Here is a 12,159-nt window from a genome sequence, read left to right on the forward strand (position 1 = left end):
CCTTAGGTGCTGTTTTTTTTTTCGTGGCTAAAAAGGATGGTTCATTAAGGCCTTGTATTGACTACCGAGCCCTCAACAAAATTACTGTTAAATATCAGTATCCGTTACCCCTGATTTCTGATCTATTCTCCAGAGTTAAAGGTGCTTGGTGGTTTACCAAGCTTGACCTCAGGGGGGCGTACAATCTTATTTGCATTAAGCATGGGGATGAATGGAAGACGGCGTTTAATACTCCGGAGGGACATTTTGAGTACCTGGTGATGCCTTTTGGGCTCACTAATGCCCCTTCTGTCTTCCAGTGCTTCATGAACGATATATTCCGAGACTTTGTGGATAAATTTTTGATTATCTATCTGGATGATATTTTGATCTTCTCCAAGAATTGGGACTCTCATGTGGAACATGTTCGGACTGTGTTCCGGATTTTGAGGGAGAATTCCCTGTATGTCAAGGGATCGAAATGCCTTTTTGGGGTACAGAGGATTTCATTTTTGGGATTTATTTTGTCTCCGTCAACTATTGAAATGGACCCGGCCAAGGTACAGACCATTTATGATTGGGTTCAGCCCACTTCTTTGAAGGCCCTCCAGAAGTTTTTGGGTTTTGCTAATTTTTATCAGAAATTTATAGCTAATTTTTCTGGTATTGCCAAGCCATTGACTGATTTGACTAGGAAGGGTGCTGATGTGCTGAATTGGTCTCCAGAGGCTGTTTCTTCCTTTCAGGAGCTGAAGAGAAGATTCACTTCTGCTCCGGTTTTGCGGCAACCTGATGTCTCACTCCCGTTTCAGGTGGAGGTGGACGCTTCTGAGATTGGTGCAGGAGCGGTGTTGTCCCAAAAAGATCCTGTGACATCTAAAATGAATTCTTGTGCTTTCTTTTCCCGAAAGTTCTCCCCATCCGAACGTAACTGAAGTGGGGAATCGGGAACTGTTGGCCATGAAATGGGCATTTGAGGAGTGGAGACATTGGTTGAAGGGAGCCAAACACCAAGTCGTGGTCCTTACTGACCACAAGAATTTGATTTACCTGGAGTCGGCCAAGCGCTTGAATCCTAGACAGGCTAGGTGGGCCTTGTATTTCACACGTTTTGATTTTGTGGTCTCTTTTCTTCCGGGCACTAAGAATGTCAAGGCAGACGCCCTCTCTAGGAGTTTCCTTGCTGATTCTCCTGTTGTGACTAAGCCTGCTACCATATTAGGCGAGGGGGTAGTTCTTTCTGCCATCTCGCCCGATTTGAGACGTGCTCTGGAAGAGTTTCAGGAGGACAAACCTGAGCGTTGTCCCAGTGGAAAGATGTATGTTCCTGACCAGTATAGAAAGAGAGTGATGTCTGAAGTTCATTGCTCTGCATTGGCTGGTCATCCAGGTATTTTTGGTACTAGAGATCGGGTGAGTCGGTCTTTTTGGTGGCCCGACTTGTCTCATGATGTCAGGAATTTTGTGCAGTCCTGTGGGACTTGCTCCCGGTCTAAACCTTGTTCTCGCTCTAGCGGCTTGTTGATGCCTTTGCCGGTGCCCAGGAGGCCATGGACCCATATTTCAATGGATTTTATCTCTGATATGCCTGTCTCTCAGAGAATGACTGTTATTTGGGTGATTTGTGATAGATTCTCTAAGATGGTCCATCTTGTACCACTCCCTAAGTTGCCATCTTCCTCTGAGTTGGTGCCCTTGTTTTTGCAACAGGTGGTTCGCTTGCTCGGGATTCCAGAGAACATTGTATCTGACAGAGGAGTTCAGTTTGTGTCTAGATTTTAGAGGACTTTCTGTTCCAAGCTGGGAATTCAGTTGTCCTTCTCCTCTGTTTCACCCTCAGACCAATGGGCAGACGGAGAGGACAAACCAGACTTTGGAGTCGTATTTGAGATGTTTTACTTCTGCCGATCAGGATTGGGTTTCATTTTTGCCCTTGGCCGAATTTGCTTTAAATAATAGAGCTAGTTCTGCCACTTTGATGTCACCTTTCTTTGTAACTTTGGGTTTCACCCTCGATTTTCTTCAGGGCAGGTGGAGCCTTCTGCCTGCCCAGGTGTTGACACTGTGGTGGAGAGAATGCACCAGATCTGGGACCAAGTAGTGGATAAGTTGTCTCTCTCCCAGGAAAAGGCCCAGCGGTTTTCCAACCGGCGTAGGACCGTTGGTCCCCAGTTTAAGGTGGGTGATATGGTTTGGTTGTCATCAAAAAATATCGCTATGAAGGGAACATGGAATATGATGTAGAGAAGATACTGGATTCCCATCTGGCTAGACGGAGACTCCAGTATTTGGTTAAGTGGAAGGGTTATGGTCAGGAGGATAATTCCTGGGTCTCTGCCTCTGACATTCATGCCGAAAGATTGGTGCGTGCCTTTCATCGGGCTCACCCGGATCGCCCTGGTGGCATGGATGAGGGTTCGGTGACCCCTCCTCAAGGGGGAGGTACTGTTGTGAGTTCATTTTTCCCTTCACCGTTGAGGTCTGATGAACTCCCTCCTCTGGTGAAGGAAGGTAGTGAGGCTGATTACCAAACACCTGGGCAGCTAGATGATGACTGGGTGGCTGGAATTGAGGACTGGATATAAGGCAGCCGACGCCCTTCTGCCTTGCTGGTGATCCTGCTGGATTCTTGGAGACCAGTCTGATTCCTGCATCTCAAAGCTAAGTTTTTCTGCTCTGCTTGGTACACTTCAGTTTTGTTTTGCCTTGTTTTTTGGGAGTTCTGCCATCCCCGGCCGGGGGTGAGCTGAATTCCATTTTTGTCTCTGATCTGTTGATCTTTTGCTCTGTCTTCAGAATATACCTGAGTGCTGATTTAGTCTTTTGAAGCCTAGCGACTTCAGGGCCTGTTTTTCCTATCAGTCGGTTGGCACATTTTGGATAGGGTTTTTGCGGATGGCAGACAGCAGCTTTCCTATCCTGTCCTATTTTAGATAGCTTGGGCCCCATCATTTGCTCAACCTATCTTTCTATCTGTGTTAGTGTTTTCATCTTGCTTCACCGTCATTATATGTTGGGGGCTGCCTGTTGCTTTGGGGTCTGCTCTGGGGCAGTTTAGTTTTTCCCCTTTCTGTCTTTAGGCTATGTAGTTCTCCGGCTGTGATCGAGGGGTCTAGGGCACCGTAGGAACCCCCCACGGCTACTGCTAGTTGTTGTGGATAGGTTCAGGGGTCTGCAATCCGATAGCTGCCAACCTCTCTGGTTTTTCTGGACTTAGCTAGTATTTTGTTTTTTCCTCCTTCGGTGACTCATCATAACAGGGCAGGCTTTTCAGCATTGAGAATATCTCCCATGTGCTCACCAACCTATCCACTCTCTCTTTCCTATGTGCTGACCTATTCCCTTTGTGTTCTCTTCTTTGACCTGTCTACCCCATGTGCTATCCCCCTTGTCTGCGGTCTCTCTCCTTCCTGTGCTGTTTTACCCTCATGTGCTGTCCCGTTTGATCTGTCTCCCCCTTGTGCTCTGTCTCTCACTCCTGTGTCTGTACAGAACATACCACAGCTCCTGGGTAGGGGAGGAAGCAAAAGACAATACTGACATTACAGCAGGGGATCGCAGAGGATACATTTTGTGAGGTAATATATTTTTTAAAAACAGTCAGTGAAATATTTTACCTTACAAATGTGATCCCCTGCTGTAATGTCAGTATTGTCTTTTGCTTCCTCCCCTGCCCAGGAGATGTGGTATGCCCCGTACATGGTCAGACACAGACAACTGTTAAAATGAACTTTTGTTCATGGGAAAACCCCTTTAACGTGACCGGCTTCCTCTGTCTGTAGACACATCGCGCATCTGCTGCCGGGATCAGCTGAATGATTCACTGCGCCTGCGTGGAATTTGTGCAGGTGCAGTACGACGATGTTCCGCTAGTGGTACCACGCAAGAGGCTGCGTGAGTGTGAGTATGTGAGTGTGGCTGTGAGTGAACGTTGAGTGTGTGTGTGAATGTGAGTGTGTGAGAGTGTGTGAGTGTGTGTGGTGCGTAAGGCGTATAGAGTGTGTGTGGTGCAAAAGTGTTCTGCTGGTGGTAATGCGCAGTAGGTTGATACCAGCAGCAGTTTCCATATTGAGACGCACATCACTTGGGTGTCCCAATACGGCGGTCAGTGAACGTCCTCCGCTTGGAATTCTGGGATACGGTGACATCTGGACAGAACAGGAAATGAAAACATTACAAGGCAATTATATAGATAGATTATATTTCTCATGCTCCATCATCCATGATTTCAGGTTATATCTAACAAGAGCAGATGGGGTACTGTGTAATAAGGGGCGGCAATATAAATATAATGAAAGCAGACTGTAAAAAAATTTATATCTGTAGCTTGGTTGCCATAAAAGGAGGGGGGCCCAGACACATTTCTTGCACAGGGGCCCCAAGCTGTCTGTGTCAACCCCTGGCCAACATTTTTGCATTTAAAATTTTTGTGACAAGAAATTGCTGCACTAAGAAAGGCCAGAGGATGTCCAATGTACTAATAGATGGGTGCCTCTAATAAGGTGCACCAATCAGTTTATAGATGCTTTATTTCCATTGTTTGCTTTATGATAACAGATGTTTATTGAAAATTGCTTACATTTATTAGTCATCATTTAATGATTTAAATTGTTTTCCATTTCTCTTGTATGACGACATGTGAATTTACATTGACTGTCACTCATACAATTTGCCAAGTAAATTATTTAAAAGAAAATGTCTACCTGCGCGTGTGATTTCTCTGAGTAAAAAACTAAACATGTAAGAAAATTTTCCCCACATTCTGAAAATGAAAATTACTTCTCTCCTGTGTGACTTCTCCAGTGTGTAATTAGATTTGATGTGTTTGTAAAACATTTCCCATATTCTGATCAGTAAAATGGCTACTCCCCTGTGTGATTTCTCAGATGTCTACTTAAGTTTTTTCTGTTGAAAACATTTTCCACATTCTGAACATATAAATGGTTTCTCCCCTGTGTGACATCTGTGATGTCTAAGAAGAAGTGATTTATCTCTAAAGCATTTCCCACAATCTAAACATGAAAAACGGCTTCTCCCCACTGTGACATCTGTGATGTCTAAGATGCTATTTCTCTGTAAAACATTAGCCTCACTGTAAACATGAAAATGGCTTCTCACCATGATTTGTTTAAAAAACGTTTAACACATTCTGAATATCAAAATGGCTTCTCCCCAGTGTGACTTCTCTGATGTTTAGCTAGATCATATTTCTTTATATAACATTTCCCACATTCTGAGCATGAAAATGGCTTCTCCCCTGTGTGAATTCTCTGATGTTTAGTTAAATCAGATTTCGTTATGCAACATTTCCCACATTCTGAGCATGAAAATGGCTTCTCCTCTGTGTGAATTCTCTGATGTTTAGTTAGATCAGATTTCGTTATGCAACATTTTCCACATTCTGAGCATGAAAATGGCTTCTCCCCTGTGTGAATTCTCTGATGTTTAGTAAGATCAGATTTCGTTATACAACATTTCCCACATTCTGAGCATGAAAATGGCTTCTCCCCTGTGTGAATTCTCTGATGTTTAGTAAGATCAGATTTTGTTATGCAACATTTTCCACATTCCGAACATGAAAATATCTTCTCCCCTGTGTGAATTTTCTGATGCTGTGCAAGAGATGATTTGTATGAAAAACTTTTTTCACATTCTGAACATGAAAATGGCTTCTCCACTGAGTGAATATTCAGATGTGTAGCAAGATTTTTCTTCAAATTAAAACATTTCCCACACTCTGAACATGAAAATGGCTTCTCTCCTGTGTGAATTTTCTGATGCTGAGTAAGAGATGATTTGTGAGAAAAACTTTTTTCACACTCTGAGCATGAAAATGGCTTCTCCCCTGTGTGAATATTCAGATGAGTAGCAAGATTTATCTTCCGATTAAAACATTTCCCACATTCTGAGCATGAAAATGGCTTCTCCCCTGTGTGAATTTTCTGATGCCGAGCAAGACATGATTTGTCAGAAAAACTTTTTTCACACTCTGAGCACGAAAATGGCTTCTCCCCTGTATGAATATTCAGATGTGTAGCAAGATTTTTCTTCCGATTAAAACATTTACCACATTCCGAGCATGAAAATGGCTTCTCCCTTGTGTGAATTCTTTGATGTTTTGTAAGACCAGATTTCGATATACAACATTTCCCACATTCTGAACATGAAAATTGCTTCTTTCTTGTATGTGCTCTTGGATGTTCACCATTTCTTTGGTTATATTTCTTTTTCTTAAGAAGGAGTAGAGGTTGGTCTGGTGTAATGGGTTGCGCTTCAAAGGTATCAGGTGTGATACTAGGATCATTTGCATTAAAATCTGAAAGGATCTGGTATTTCTCTAAGGTAGCGGTCCAGTTATCTGCCAAAAAAAATTAAATGTATATTTATTTTTCAATAGACATTGAATCATTGCTAAAAGTTGATCTTGGGTTGCTCCTGAACTGCTTCCTGCCTCATCCAATGCTTATACATCCATATGCCTCAGTACTCTGCATGGCCTAGATTATTTTTTAACTTCATAAACTGTAAAATGCCAGTCAGTGACTAATTCCTTTTTCCTACGGTATCCCTGATTGCCTGACTACCAGGCACTTGTTGGATCCACTGCCTGTTTCGGCCATCATCAGCTTTCTACAGTTTGCAAAACCTGGCTGGTAAGCATAATCATGACAGAACAACTGACCAATACCATTGATGGGCTTGTTGCCTTTCAAATAAAATATGTCCATCACTGCATTTGGCTTTCAAAGAAAAAAAACTATCTGCGGTGGACTCGCCTTTCTGGGGTAAACTGGCGAGTCTCTGACACCGCTCCGCATGTCTGGCATTGGCTGCAGCGCTGACATTACATTGACAGCGTGGCAACTAGTCAGCTTACTGATTAGTTGCTGTGCTGTTGACATGATGTCAGCCTGGCAGGCAATGCTAAACCTTAGGAGCAGTGGTGGAGACGTACCACAATATGCCACACTTACAATTTCAATATTGAGGAGTGTGGTAACACCCAGAAGGAAAAGTTGTGAAGTTATGGAAATCACAGGATTGAAATAAATGTTAGTAATTTGGAATTGATAAAAAATGGAAACAAAATTTTCAAAACATCTCTATCTTTTCTGTATCAAGTATGAATGTCTTGTATAAAAATGCGCTTACATGATATGGTTGATATCAATGAGGTTATTAATGGTCGTATGTGGAATGTTCTGCCGCACTGAATCCGCAAGATCTGCTGCTGGCAGCTCAATTTGCAATTGCCAACCAATGATGTCTCAGAAATGCTCAATGGCAGAGAAGTCAGGAGACGCTGCAGAACATGAGAGCACGTTTAGACCACGCAGGCAGCTCACAGTACCACAAACAATATGGAGCCTGGGGTTGTGTGGGTAGAAATACACCTCCTGAGATACTTTGGAGAACTGGTCAGATCACTGCAATGCCGAGCTATTAGTGTACGTGGAATGAATTTTAGAGGGGTCCGGCTACTGTACATTATGCCACCACACACCTTAATTATGGTAGTAGGACCAGTGTGACATTCCCTCATTGAGTCTTCTTCATTGCATGGTCATCATAGTCTCCAGACCAATCTCTGGCTATCGTTGCATTTAAGAGCAAAACTGGAATCATCGCTGTAGAGGACAGACCTCTATTCATACCTCCATTGCCATCTTGTTCTGCACCTTGCTAAACCGGTGGATTAGTGGCATATAAAAATGCAAAACTTTGTAAAAAATAAAAAAAATGGTTATATCGTTTACCTTACAGGTTTAATGAATGCATTTTTTTTGTTAGGCCAGTATAAGGCTCAAAAGTTGACCAGCGATTTCTCATTTTTCCAACAAAATTTACAAAACCATTTTTTTAGGGACCACCTCGCATTTGAAGTGAGTTTGGGGGGGACAATATAACAGAAAATACCCAAAAGTGCATCCCTCATGTTGTGCAAAACCACATTCAAGAATTTTATTAACCCTTCAGGTGCTTCACGAGAACTAAAGCAATGTGGAAGGAAAAAATGAACATTTTACTTTTTTCACAAAAAATTTACTTTGGAACCAATTATTTTTATTTTCACAAGGGTATAAGAAGAAAATGTAAGACAAAATTTGTTGTGCAATTTCTTCTGAGTATGCCGAAACCCCATGTCATGATCACGTGTGTCAGGTCGCAGATGATGTCGCAAGACGAACCCATAACACACGTGACCCTGGATACACCGCCTCCAGTGGGGTGAATTTAAATAATAAAGCGTGCAGGTGGATACGCCGCCTCCACCTGGCGAATTTAGGTATTACACGTTATAAATATATTTCTGGAAACACCGCCTCCAGTAAGGCGCATTTAAATAATAAAGGGGGGAACCTGGGAAACTTTAACAATGGTGGGCCCTGCGATAGGGAATGGGGAAATGGAGACCTCCTGCACTCCCCTGAGCCAGTGTCCCTACACTCCTCACATTCCCTAAACAGGCTCCGCACCTGTCGCCGCACGCGTACCTTAACGCCCTTGCTCGCCCTGAGCCTAAACCCTCACTAGGGAATAGGTCGGTGCGGAGACTAATCCCACCACTGCACTAACAACACACATGAGGAAAGAGACAATACAGGGGAAACACCACTTATCTTTGCTCTGTTGCGTGCGCTCCTAGCAACAGAGCCCACCACCTGTGTGCATCTTCTCCTCCACCCTGATCCATCACCATAACTGGATCCATCACCATCGTGCAGCCTGGGAGCAGAGTCCATCACCACTTGCAGCAGTCCAGTACACAGAGTCCCAAGATGAGTCCAGCCTCTGCCAAGAATCCAAGCATGCTCGAGTCCAGTTCTCAGCAACCAAGTAGAGCATGCTGAGTGCAACTCTTCCTAGTCGCCACTCCTCTAAGCCATGACCGCACTTCCCGCCGACACCATAAACTGCGACTCCACCAAGCCATGCCAGTCCTTCCTGCAGACACCATTAGCTGGCACTCATTCTCTCTGGCTGACTGCGCAGGACTCCTATCCAGCTCCATCCTTCCACCAGGCTCTCCAACAACTCAGCAAGAAATATCACCAGCAGTGAGTGAACACCCTGAGCACACCTTTATAGGGAGTCCCACCTGATCCATAATTAAGTGCAACCTAACCTAAGGTGCAATACCACAACCACCACCGGGGACAGTCAAAACACCTTTGAACTTAACCAAAGTAAAAAAAGTTCACTTTGTGCTTTTAATACCGCCAGATCCAACACTGGATCATGACAGTACCCCCTCCTTAATGAGGGGCCTCTGGACCCTCAAGACCACCCCTCATTAGGGAAACACCTACAGCGGGGACGCCCAGACCCTGAGTTCACCCTACCACCACCCGACACTTCAGGTTTATGACAAACACCGCTGATATTGGCAATAAAGTTCCTTTTGGAGGCACCACTCATCTCCAGAGCGCCGACCTGGGGAACGAGTTAATGTATGTGTATGTTTGCTCAGAGCTGATCAGACTCCACAACACATTTCCACAAGATGTTTTTTGGTGGGACCCATACATGCTCGTTCACACACAGGTCCGGACCTGAACGTTTATTGCACACATACATTTGTCATTTTTTTGGTGAACTCACTCTGGACTTGACAACAGAGGCGTCCCCCTGTGTCACCACACTCACACCCCCGCTATTCACCAAGGGGTCACCACCCTCCAACCCTTTCACCATGAGGACTGCGCCTCTCAGGGTTGGTTAATGGCGAGGGTAGAGGTTTGTCCCTACTCCCCCGCAGCACACCTGCTGCACACACCAGGAGAAGGGGACCGGGAAATGGAGGAAATATACTCTTGCTGGTCACCTCCACACGACCAGGAGGGCGGCTTCTTCGATGGTATGAAGATTTAGCGTAAAACCCCGCGGACTATCACATCAGTCAGCTCACCACAGGGGCGTACCCCTTCACCTCAGGGAATACCAGGCAGCTCCGTGGGGCACCATTCCTCCCACCTGCCTGGGTGCGCCCGCCTGCATGAACCAGTCCTGCTCCCCAGCAGCGACTCTAGGGGGTTTTAGTACCATAGCCGCAGAAATATGGAGGAAAATATATATATATATATACTCGCTGGTCGCCTCCACACGACCAGGAGGGGCGGCATCGAAGATTTGGCATGAGCCCCGCGGACTATTCACCAATCTGCTCACTACAGGGACGTACCCCTTCACCTCAGGGAATACCAGGCAGCTCCGTGGGGCACCATTCCTCCCACCTGTCTGGGTGCGTCCCCTGTAAGAGCAAGTCCCGCTCCCCAGCAGCGACTCTAGGGGCTTTTGCCAGACCGCAGCCGCCATTTTTGTTTTTCTGGTTATCTGAGCAGAGGCCCCAGACCCTGATAACTGCTGCTGCAGCGGCTTAAACACACCTTGCCGCTCCCCACAGCACCTCAGTGAGGACCGGCAGCAATTACCACAGGTCTCCACATGGCCAAAGCTCACCAGAAAAAAAAAGTAGGGCTGGTGATATTGTCATGATCACGTGTGTCAGGACGCAGATGATGTCGCAAGGCGAACCCATAACACACGTGACCCTGGATACACCGCCTCCAGTGGGGCGAATTTAAATAATAAAGCGTGCAGGTGGATACGCCGCCTCCACCTGGCGAATTTAGGTATTACACGTTATAAATATATTTCTGGAAACACCGCCTCCAGTAAGGCGCATTTAAATAATAAAGGGGGGAACCTGGGAAACTTTAACAATGGTGGGCCCTGCGATAGGGAATGGGGAAATGGAGACCTCCTGCACTCCCCTGAGCCAGTGTCCCTACACTCCTCACATTCCCTAAACAGGCTCCGCACCTGTCGCCGCACGCGTACCTTAACGCCCTTGCTCGCCCTGAGCCTAAACCCTCACTAGGGAATAGGTCGGTGCGGAGACTAATCCCACCACTGCACTAACAACACACATGAGGAAAGAGACAATACAGGGGAAACACCACTTATCTTTGCTCTGTTGCGTGCGCTCCTAGCAACAGAGCCCACCACCTGTGTGCATCTTCTCCTCCACCCTGATCCATCACCATAACTGGATCCATCACCATCGTGCAGCCTGGGAGCAGAGTCCATCACCACTTGCAGCAGTCCAGTACACAGAGTCCCAAGATGAGTCCAGCCTCTGCCAAGAATCCAAGCATGCTCGAGTCCAGTTCTCAGCAACCAAGTAGAGCATGCTGAGTGCAACTCTCTTCCTAGTCGCCACTCCTCTAAGCCATGCCCGCACTTCCTGCCGACACCATAAACTGCGACTCCACCAAGCCATGCCAGTCCTTCCTGCAGACACCATTAGCTGGCACTCATTCTCTCTGGCTGACTGCGCAGGACTCCTATCCAGCTCCATCCTTCCACCAGGCTCTCCAACAACTCAGCAAGAAATATCACCAGCAGTGAGTGAACACCCTGAGCACACCTTTATAGGGAGTCCCACCTGATCCATAATTAAGTGCAACCTAACCTAAGGTGCAATACCACAACCACCACCGGGGACAGTCAAAACACTTTTGAACTTAACCAAAGTAAAAAAAGTTCACTTTGTGCTTTTAATACCGCCAGATCCAACACTGGATCATGACACCCCATATGGTGGGAAAATTCACTGTTTGGGAGCATGGCAGTGCTCAGAAGGGAGAGAGAACCGTTTGACTTTTTGAAAGCAAAATTGGCTGGAATCAATGGTGGTGCCATGTCGCAATTGGAGACCCCCTGATGTATCTAAGAAGTGGAACCCCCAAACATAACTCCAACCCTAACTCCAACACACCCCTAACCCTAATCCCAACCCTAACCCCAACAAATCCTTTAACCATAATCAGAATCCTAACCATAAATCTAACACACCCCTAACCCTAATCACACCTCTAACACTAATCCCAACCTCAACCGGAATCCCAACCATAACCATAAGCCTAACTTTAGCCCAACCCTAACCCTAGCCCCAACCCTAACTTTAGCCCAACCCTAACTTTAGCCCAACCCTAACCCTAGCTCCAGCCCTAAGCCTAGCCTCAACCCTAAACCTAACTTTAGCCCAACCCTGATCCTAACTTTAGCCCAACCCTGACCCTAGCCCAACTCTTTTAGCCCAACTCTAACCCTAATGGAAAAATGGAAGTAAATAATTTTTTGTATTTTATTATTTTTACCTAAGGGGGTGATAAA

At 45.6% G+C, this 12,159-nt stretch overlaps 1 pseudogene; it reads right to left on the minus strand.

The window, feature by feature from the left end:
- Positions 1–4,490: 4,490 nt before the first annotated feature.
- Positions 4,491–12,159, minus strand: part of LOC141051127 (uncharacterized) — a 68,985-nt pseudogene continuing 61,316 nt past the window's right edge.

This window comes from Dendrobates tinctorius, unplaced genomic scaffold, assembly GCF_039654945.1.
Source record: "Dendrobates tinctorius isolate UK_male_01 unplaced genomic scaffold, ASM3965494v1 ptg000155l, whole genome shotgun sequence".
Lineage (NCBI taxonomy): Eukaryota > Metazoa > Chordata > Amphibia > Anura > Dendrobatidae > Dendrobates > Dendrobates tinctorius.